The 10,811-nt window shown below is 32.0% G+C and overlaps 1 pseudogene; it reads left to right on the forward strand.

Annotated features, from left to right (window-relative positions):
• The first annotated feature begins 2,669 nt into the window (after positions 1-2,669).
• On the forward strand, positions 2,670-3,134 carry LOC110427548 (serine/threonine-protein kinase RHS3 pseudogene; annotated as a pseudogene).
• Positions 3,135-10,811: the final 7,677 nt, after the last annotated feature.

Below are 10,811 nucleotides of genomic sequence, written 5' to 3' on the forward strand. Positions count from 1 at the left end.
GAATGGAGTAGGATATAAAAGCCTTGAGTAAACATGGGCAACAAATGTAAGACAAATGAATTGTAATGTTACTAAAAGTATTTTGGAACTAACCGCCGCCAAGGGATTGACTAAGTGAAAGATAATTGTCGAGGACAAAATTCAAGGAGAGAATAGGTGATCGACAAGTCATCTTGATAAATTGAGGACATAAAGAGTTTAATTTGGCGAAGTAATATCTTGCCAAGAGTGGTGAGAAGATTTTATGCTATTTCAAAGTATACGTATAGTATTATTCAATGCCATTATGGAAAGCATGAGTTACTATAAAATGATAAGTGATTTGAATACACGGTTTGGAATGATTTATACATTGTTTTTGTGGAAAACATAAGCTTGTAGAAACAATAGGCATTGTGAATGCAAATTGAGTTTGAAGGTGTTTTGTGTATACTATATATATATGGTATATGTAAAGTGTTTTAGAAATTGGGAAACAATCCCTTTTGCAATGTTTTGCATCAAAACCGTACCTTGTATCTTTGTGTGACGTGCATAGTTAAATGCTCTTGATAAATGGTTTAATGTAAATTCTGGAAAGCCAATTTTAATCTAAACTTTATGCAAATGTTTACACCATGCATTTTAATGTGAAAAACAATTTTGAAAGATTGGCGAACCTTGTTTTCAAATGATTTAAAGAAAAACTCTTGGAAACCTTGATTTATTATTTTTTAAAATGATTTTGACAAACCGAAAGCATCGAGAGTAGGCTACATGTCACATTGAAATAGTGTGACCCTTGTGCATAAATGAGCTCTAGTTAGAGAACCTTTGGGTCGTTGACGGGCAGTTAGATGTGGCTAGGCTACGGTTTATGATTGTAAGTGGCAAGGCCGCGAGTTGATATACGTGGTTGTAATCACATGATTTCTCTGATATCTGCCAATATCGTCGAGATTGCCATGGCTATGAGAATCCGATGGAAGGGGGTCTCTCGGATTGTTATTATGTGGAAAAGGGTCTACGGGTTGATTATCTATGATTACCTACTTGAGAGCCTTGAGAGTTTTTAGACTTGCACTCTTTCGCATGGTGGAGAGATATTGTTTTCTATAACTCCCCTTTTTAATTGAAAGGTTTCAGTGCTTTATATGTTGATCATGAATTGACATTTATGGATGTACTCGGTTATTTTTACATGCCACACGGTCTAAGAGTGTGTGTGTTTTTATATGGCCATTCATATTTATGAAGGAAATAAATGATTTCGACAATTGAAATCCATATTACTATGCTTTGATTTCAGTGTTGTTTGCCATGGAAAGTATTGCACTATGATTTTCACAACATTATTCTTACAAGGCACAAATACCATATTTGTTATTTGGTTTTATAAGGTTATCATTTTATACTCTAGTTTATTGTTCAAAAAGTTCTACTCTAAGCTTGTTTCCCATATACGCCCTGCTCATGGAGCCAATGATCACTGAGTCTGTGAAACTCACCCCATTTTATTTTCCTTTTTGTAGATAGTGATCTGCATAATGTACATTCATCAGCACATATTGTCCACCGCAGATAGGTAAATGTATCTCATAGCACCTTATTCTGAGTTGCTCCACTACTAGAGGTCGAGTCATTCATAGTGTATATTGTTTGTAAATAGTGTTAATGCAAATGTACATTTAGAGATTAAAAACCTTGATGTATTTTTATAATTATGGGGAATAAAAGTTAAGTCAATTTATAATAACTTTTGTTCAAACCATATTACAAAGAGTTATAAAGTTTAAAGCAATTACATAGATTGGTGGAATGAATATAACGTATTAACAAAAGTTTCAATTAAGGCTTGTTCTGGACTTGGCAGGTTTTCCCATAAGACTTGGACACCGGTAGCGATTAAGGAGCAGTCATTACAACCACCATCACGTTTGATGCTCACTACCTTTATGCTATGAAGGCGAAATACACAGATGCATTAAGAGTTAGCAACAAGTTACATAAAGTTGCAATTAAGAGGAAAATTTTAGGAATGCTTGATCATCTTTTCCATCTAACATTATATGCAGAGTTTGATTGTTGTCAATACTCGTGTTTGGTCATGGAATACTGTCTTGGTGGTGACTTGCTCACTCTTTTGCAATGGGAGTCTAATATGAGATTTAGTATCCCAACAGCAAAGAAAGTCTTCATATTACTAAAACTTTTAAGGTAGCTATGCCCATATCTATTGAATTAACATTTTCTTGAGAAACTAGATGAAAGAAGTTCTCTTTTTATGTATCACTGATACCTTTATGATGTATAGTGACATGAAGGGAATCATGTTAGACATGATATAAACTGCAAAGATTTTGATAAATTTACGGCTCATAAATGTTTGACCTTGTATTGAACAAGGGCAAGCTTTTTTATTTTCCTCTTGACTCGTTTGTGCCTAAAATATTTATTGATTCTATTTCAAAGCTAAATTCTTTTCTTTCTTGATGGGTATTTAAGAAACTATAGATAATCATATCTTTTTTGTATAGTCCAAGCAAGCAAAGTCCTGTTTTAATGGTATTCAATTATTCTTTATCTTATATAGTTATTGTTGGAGATATATATAAAATCGCTATAGCTAAAATAGCTTCAATAGATTCCATGCAGCTGAAGTCCTTGTAGCTTTGGAGTATCTTCACATGATGGGTGTAATTTATCGTGATCTCAAGCCAAAAAATGTGCTTGTTCAAGAAGACGGCCATATAATGCTCTCTGACTTTGATCTCTCCTTGACATGCAATGTTTCACCAAAGCTTGTAAAATGTAAAACCAATATCATGGACAAGAACTATCATTGCAATTCTCATTTCCCAATATTGTCTAGCATGAAAAAGAAGAAGAGAGCTTTAAATGCTGAAACAATAGTACAAGTGGAAATGCATAAATTTGATGTAGAAATATGGGTAGAATCGACTGATGCTCGATCAAATTCATTCATTGGCGCTCGAGAGTATTTGGCTCTAGAGGTGATACTGGGATTAGGCCTTGGAAGTGCTGTAGATTGGTGGGCATTTGGGATATTCTTGTATGAGCTCTTGTATGGTAAGATCGCTTTTGAGGCTGATAGTGAGCAGACAACATTAAGAAACATCCTTCAACACCAGTAACTTTTCTTAAGACTTGTTCAAGTAATGCTAGAGAGTGCCAAGACATGGAAAAGGCAAATGACTTGATAAGAAAGCTTTTGGTGAAAAATCCAACGAAGAGAATAGGTTGTTTATGGGGTTCTGTTGAAACAAAGAAGAATGATTTTTTCGAAGGTATGCATTGGACTCTGATTAGATTACTCAAGCCTCCAAAATACAAACATCTAAGAAATGGTTAAGTGTAACTTCCAAATCACGAGCGCAATAAAAAGACAGATGCTGCATGCAAGGTCTCTCACCATCCTATCTTCAAACATATAATTGTTTTGAAGTAGTGGTGGTTTCACTAGTATCCATCTATGATGGAAACTAAGAGATGTTTATATGTATCAAAAATATTATGCAATTCTTTTTGCTTTCAGCTTTGCTTGCACAGCTTTCTTAAAGAAGTAGAAGTCAATTAGTAATTATACTTAACTACATCAAACTAAAGTAGTAGTATTCTTATGTGCATGAGAACTTCCAAACTAATTGTAGACATGTACATTAATTACTAATTACCTCTATCTCTTCCCTTTTTACCTTCCTTCTTTCTCTATCTCATCTTCTCACAATGTCTTGAGGCAATTTAGAAGAAAGGGTTTTCCTTAACATTACCAATATTAACTTTTACACATATAACAGATAAGGGGGAATGTTTTGACAGAACTTATAAGTTTTAACTATCTATGGTTATTGAAACCAATACTTTTTCCCTAACTTCTCCTCACTCTCGAATTAGTGATGTTTGATCTTTTGAAATATTTCAAGCTACATGGATCCCTAAAACTTATTTAAGAATTTGGTTGAATAGTTTGCCTATAAATCATAAAAGATTTTTTAACTCTTCTTTCTTGATGTGTACTTTATCTTACAGGCTTTGGGAATGGGTTGTGCAAATTTTCACTTTAACTCTCTTATACCACAAAATTAAAAAATGATAGCATAGTTTCCACTCTTTTAGGCTTTTAGGAAATTATAGATGCTCAAGATTTAACAAATTAATGACTTAAAGAGCCTTTATTAACAAGACTCAACATGGTAACATGCATCATAATTGAAATTGTTACATGCATTTATATTCGAGTATTTAATTTAATGATAAGAGTATGATTTATATTCTTTACTTAAAAACTTAAATTCAAATTCAAATGTCCCCAACACTTATTAATGACTTTAACAATATCAACATCATTGGCTTTTGATTCATGTATTAATTCTCTATGAAAGGGAAGGCGATGAAAATGGTAGCAATGATCTAATGGGGTGCAACATATGCATGAATACACAAGCCATTGTGAGTTTGGCCACATGGAGAAAGTGAGAAGTCCTTACACAAAAAAAACTCTTTATCACAAATTATTTTGACAACAAAAATATATTATCCATAACCTAGAAACAACAATAACCTTGAATGTATGCCTTTTGTTTTATTTCCACCCATGCAAATGTGGCACTACCACATGGCAGACCAAGAAAAAAAATTTTCCCACCCAAAAAGATCAGAAGGACTAACTTGAAGAAAAATTTAAGGTTCAGGGACTAATTTGAATATAAAATTAATATATGAGAACTAAATTGAATAAAATTTAGAGATTAGATTGAACCTAAAAAATATAATTAACTCATTTTTCAAATCATTGTTGTTTCTTGTTGATATCTTTTCAATAATAAATATATTAGACTAAAAATAAAAGCAAATGGAGTCATATATTAGCTTTATGATCATTTCCAAAGGTACTTTGACAATTAATTTTTTTGTTAAAAGTCAAAAATTTAAGTTCCATTAAGCAAAGATTACAATACTGCTTCAAGTATACATCAATATGGTTAGACCTTTAGCACAAAAAACACCTTGCCAATCACAACCACACCTCAAAAATCAAAATCAAGCACAAGGTTCTTTAGAATACTCAACAAGCCTAGCATTTACACAAAAACCAGCTCCCCTACACATAACAAACTATATAGAATTGGTGGAGACTAACAAAATATCTGAAACTCAACCCCAAGAAAAAGTGAACATCAATGAAAGCCAAGAGGAACCATCATGCAAAAGCAGTGAGCTAATCTTTCCAACAATCTCAAGCCTAAGTTACATTATAAATCACAAAAGCTTTTATCAAACCAAACTGCTTTAGCTTATAAGAGCTATAAAGACTAGTAACCATTACTAGAATAGCATCTACAAACAAGCCTAAGATGAATGAATTCACTCTCATAAATAGTACCTTCTTAAGGAAATTATGTAATTATAATTATAATATGAAAAAAGAGACTGCAAGAATATTTATTTTATTAGAAAAAAAAGCACCTATATATATGTAAAACAATTTACAAAACCTTTACAAGAGGCTTGTAAGCTAATAGTAGTTTGACTAAAATCAAACAGAGCCCCTATACAAAATATGCCAATTATAAAAAAAAAAAGCCAGCTATTATAGACAAAATCATGGCAGTAATATTTAGACAACATTAAAGTACCTAGTAACAAGAACAAGTATACCAACTAATTGTACCAGGACAGCATATAAACCACACAACAAACCACAACAAATTCTCAATCATTTTTAATACTTTCTTGAGAGGGCAAATCAACAACCGAATCCTATCTACTAGATTGCTTCCAGTATGCAATTTCCCATGGCAATATAAAAAAAATCAATGTTTGATCACAAAAAAGAATGCTAACGCAATATGATTATATTTTAAGTCATAATTTTTCTCACCAATAGCTACCTATTGGATATGAATGACCTTGAATCCCCATGGCCAATTGCAACAACTAATTGATTTGGCCTTCCAAACTATTGAAAGATGCATGCACCCCAAATCATTAAATATCCAACCAGCAAAATTATCAAACATGACATGAACAAGGATTAAATTGTTACTCATATTTATAACAAAAATCTATTGTGGAAGAGTTGCAGGAGCTAAGGCAGATTGGGTTTGGCATCTGTAGACTACTGTCCCCTTCCCCTTAGGGCCTGCATGCTTTAATTTCAATATTAGGACAACAACATCTTCTAAAATGAAGCCCTATGTAGTTGCAGTAGTAGATTGGTTTCTTTTAGCAGCCCTCATTTTTTTTCTCTTAACAATAATAGATGTAGTAGACCTAGCAGCATTTTCACTTGTGCTAGCAGCAAGTTAGCTTGCACCAGTAACAAGTTCACTTGGTGCATTAGCGGTAACTTCACTTGGTGCACCAGTAGCAGCTTCACTCATTCTATTAGTAAAAGATTTCCCCTTTCGAGTATCACTTTTTTTGTGTGCTTATTTGAAACTAGACATAAAATTAGAAAAAGTAAGCAACTAGCAACATAAATAATAACTGAATCAAGCAACATGATACATAATAGATAACATTTACATGTCGCATAGGACAATTTGACCTATATGTCCTTCTTGATAGCAAATAAAGCACTTCTTTATCCTTTTGACCTTTGACATTCTCTTCTTTGGCCCTTCACCTTTTTCTCTTCTCATTTTTTTCTTTAGTCGTCTAGCAAATCTCTTCACATATAGAGGTAAGACAACCTCCACATTTCACTAAGGCTAGAACATTGGGCCTTTGACAAGATAGAGAGGCTATTCATAAGCCTTAAGGTATTCAGTCTTTTTCAAAAAAATCTATTAAATACTTTGTAGGGTACTCTCCCTCATAATAGATAACATTAATGGCATGCTGGCATGGCACTTCACTGATGTTAAAAGCCCAACAACTTTAGGTCGCATGCTACAAAGATACCATATAGTTCTCCCTTACAAGTTTTTCAAGATTTTCCTAAAAGACTTCATACAAATGGACCCTATTCCAATCCACTTCCCATTTAATTTCCACCAATCTAGACTTCTTTAATTTGGTGAGTATACAAGAGCTATACTCAGTTTTCCACTTCATTTCATATTCCTTATTCTGAACCAATTGCTTCATAACATAAAGCCTAATATCCTTAAGTATGCTGATGATTGCTTTGCATCTTACTTCTATTATTACTCCATTAAATGTCTCATACATGTTGTTGCCAATGACATCACACTTGGAGAAATCGAAAAAGAATGCCTGACACCAAGGCACCGCATCCTAGTTTTCAATCAAATGATAGTGTTTAGCCTCATTCATGGAGCATAAAAGTTCCATTTTCTTCTTGAACTTTGGCTGATTTGGGTATGTAGCACAGTGACAAAATTGAAACTTGAAGTCTTCATCTCTGAACTTCTTCCCCCACCTTGCGTAGATGTGTCGTGCACACCTTCGTTGTTCAACAAAAGGAAGATGCTCACTAATAACACTTAAAAGCCCCTACAACAACAAAATAAATAAAGTAAATAATGAGAAGATATATATTAAAGATGAATTTATTACGTGCCATATTTACAAGTTTTTCAATCTTAAATATCATAGTATAGAAGAAAAGTGGATATATCATACTATAGAAGATTTACCAATTAGATATGGCAATATCAACATGAAGTTAGAATAATAGTCAAAACGATAACAATAGCTCACTTAGAATAAGTTCAAAGGTGAAAGGAAAAAATAGGCTATTGTTGGAAAATAAAAATATTCTAAGGTTGAGGCATCTCAATAAAAATAGTTGATGTGGTTTTCTGTCAAGTAAGGGTGGGATCAAATAGCATGACCCAATGCTATGTAATCTTGAGGCCACATTCTAAATCCTAATTTTTATAACTAATTGAAGCAATTTAGTTTTGTTTTGCCCAAACAGTAAGTGAGATATTTTTTGTGACCTTAAAAGTTAGGACAATTAAAAGATTTAGACTTACTTTTGGCAATGTCAAATACCTTATTAATAGTCTTAATAACTATCCAAGTCTAGTAGAAAAGAAGTTCTTCTTATCAATCTTAAATACTTAGGAAATTTTAGACATATATCATATATCATATTATAGTAGACAAAGTGGACAAAGTTCTGAGTAAATGAAATACTGGAAGGAGTGACTCTTTTAAACATAAAATAAAAAAAGTGTGAGTTATTCATGAACTGCTCTATTGCTTTGCAATCTTACTTTTCTTCTTTTAAATCTATGCATAATTAGAAATGTTTTGAAAGATCGTGCATAGATGGCAGCCTATGCATGAGTTTATAAGTTGAAATTTATGATCTTGATGGTGGAAAAAAAATGCTTAGATAATTTTGCAACATGTGTTTTTTTATTTCAATGTAAAAGCTAAACACTAAATTCACATCATAATTTCCAGCTTGTGATTATTAAAAGATTTATAAAAAGATACAAAACGTACATACAGTACAAAACATCAAATTATATTTAAAAAAATTCTAATAGTCTTATATACTGTTTTATATTAAAAAATACCTTTTGCATGTCGCTCATGATGGTTTATCCCATGCCATCTTCAATACCTAGATTAGCACTTAATAGCTCTAAAAACCATTTCCAATGGTTTTTTTTTCTAAACACCACTAACCGCTACCCATGCAAGAGGGAACATTTGGTTGTTCCCATTTCGACTAATAGTAACCAAAAGCTGTCATTTCATTAAACCCTTCAAGAAACAACCATTTAATCCAAATATACATTTGCAACCTTCAAAAAAATTATTCTTCAAAGCCCCAAAGCAGATATACATTCAATGGAAAACTGCTATATTTTCTAGTGTAGATTTATCCACCTCTATTTTAATGGTTGAGACTTCGTTTGTCTTTAAAAGCTCATCAATTTATTGTCTTAATCTTCTAAACTCCTTTACATAATTATCTCTCACTTCCTTCATCACTCTTAACTTGGCTTTTCTAACCTTTGCTAGACTAGTTGCCTCACCTAACTATTTTCTCACCAACACTCTAGTTTGTCTTTCCCTTAGGAATGGCATCTTGATGATATCATCTTTTCAACTTCTTAGCTAAAACCTTTACTGTCACTCGCTTGTTTTTAATTATGAGTAGACAATTGTTGGTTCCGAGATAGGTTTTCACTCTAAACGAGTTATTATTCTCGTGTTTCGAAGCTAGTATCTCTCACTCACAACCAATTGCAGCACATATAGTTCTAACTCTAACCTTGTCATTTTTCTTAAAGATGAAAGAGAACTGCTTAGCCATACTATATTCACACAAAATAGCTTTGAAGTGCCTGAGATCTTTGAAAGAATATCCCACAAAAAAGTTTGATATTGGCTGATCCAAAGTACAGAACCTCTCACTCGACCTGACCTTTTATGCCACATCCACTTTAGACCTAGAGCTTGTAGAAATATAACTGATAGTTCCATGAAATAGAATTATTTTTATATTAAATTGTTTTTAAAAGCCAGCTAAGTTCTTAAGTTGAGGTTAAAATTTAGTTAGTTTTAGTTATTTTTCTATTTACTTTATTTTTATTAAGTTAATTTTATTTTAGGTTTATTTATCATATTTTAGTTGTTATTTATTAGTTTTTATGTTTCTGTAGAATTCTAAAAGAATAAAGCGTAATTGGGTGAAGAAAGGTGTTTAAGGAGTTTAGACTCTGTTCATATATGTTGCAGTATTTTGAGCATAACTCTCATTTCAAAACTTCAAATGACGCAATTTTTTGACCATTAGAAAGGTAAAAGACAAAGATACAACTTTCATGAAGATAACATCACCCAGTTCTCCATTGGAGATGGGGAAAATTGACATCAAAGTTGATGAAGTGCAACAGTTAGGCTACGGGGCTGGTTAAGTTCCTATTGGGCTCTATACTTATTCTAAGCCCTAATTATGAGTTCTTAGACCAAAATAGTTTAATTGAGGTAGAATCAGGTTATGTAAGGTTATAAATAGTTGGTTTAAGGAGAAGTTAGCCACTCAGATATACACGTATAAGCACACATCTATATACATGGTATACACACATTAAGGAGAAATCCTAAGAGAGATTCAAGAAGCTAAAAGTTAAGGCTAAAGATTGAAGATAAAGGCTACAAAAATATTTATTTTCTTCTTCCTTAGCTTTTATTATTCTTGTTACTCTTGATGGCTAAACTTCATAAGTTTTTATTTACTTTTGAAATTATGAGTAGCTAGATTTATTTTTCTAGGATTGCAATTGAACTCACATGTAGTTTAAATTTTTAATCTTTTTCTAGCTTACTTTCAATGGGATTGAATTGTTTATTCCAATTTGTTCTTAATGCTTTTAATTATTCGATCACCAATTAAATTGATCTAGGAACCTAAACAAACTTGAGAATGGGAGTTTAATGCAGACTAGAATTGAAATAGCATATGATTATATTAATTGATTTGTGTATAGGATAGAAATATACCTATGTGCCATATGTATATGCAATATACCTAGATTAGAGCTTGAACTTAATGAGTCTATTTTAATTTCAATTCACATAAGAATATAATGTTTTGCTTAAAGTATATATTTTTGCAAGAAACTCAAGAAAGCATTATAAATAATTGAGGATTCTAGGTTAACAATTCAACCCATTGGATTAAGTTAAGAGAGAGTGGTAAGACTAAAATGAAGTGTGAGGGATATAGTAATCCTAGGATTTTTCAATTTGATTTTTACTCCATTATATTTATGCTTTGATTATTAATGTTAATTAGTTTAGTTTTATTTGAGTAGTTTTTAGTTTAGTTAGTTATTAAATTTTTTATTGTTTGAATAAAACTAAATTGTTTTAATTTT

This window comes from Theobroma umbraticum, unplaced genomic scaffold (genome assembly GCF_002168275.2).
Source record: "Theobroma umbraticum cultivar Fairchild unplaced genomic scaffold, ASM216827v3 scaffold_34.0, whole genome shotgun sequence".
In the NCBI taxonomy this organism is placed as follows: domain Eukaryota; kingdom Viridiplantae; phylum Streptophyta; class Magnoliopsida; order Malvales; family Malvaceae; genus Theobroma; species Theobroma umbraticum.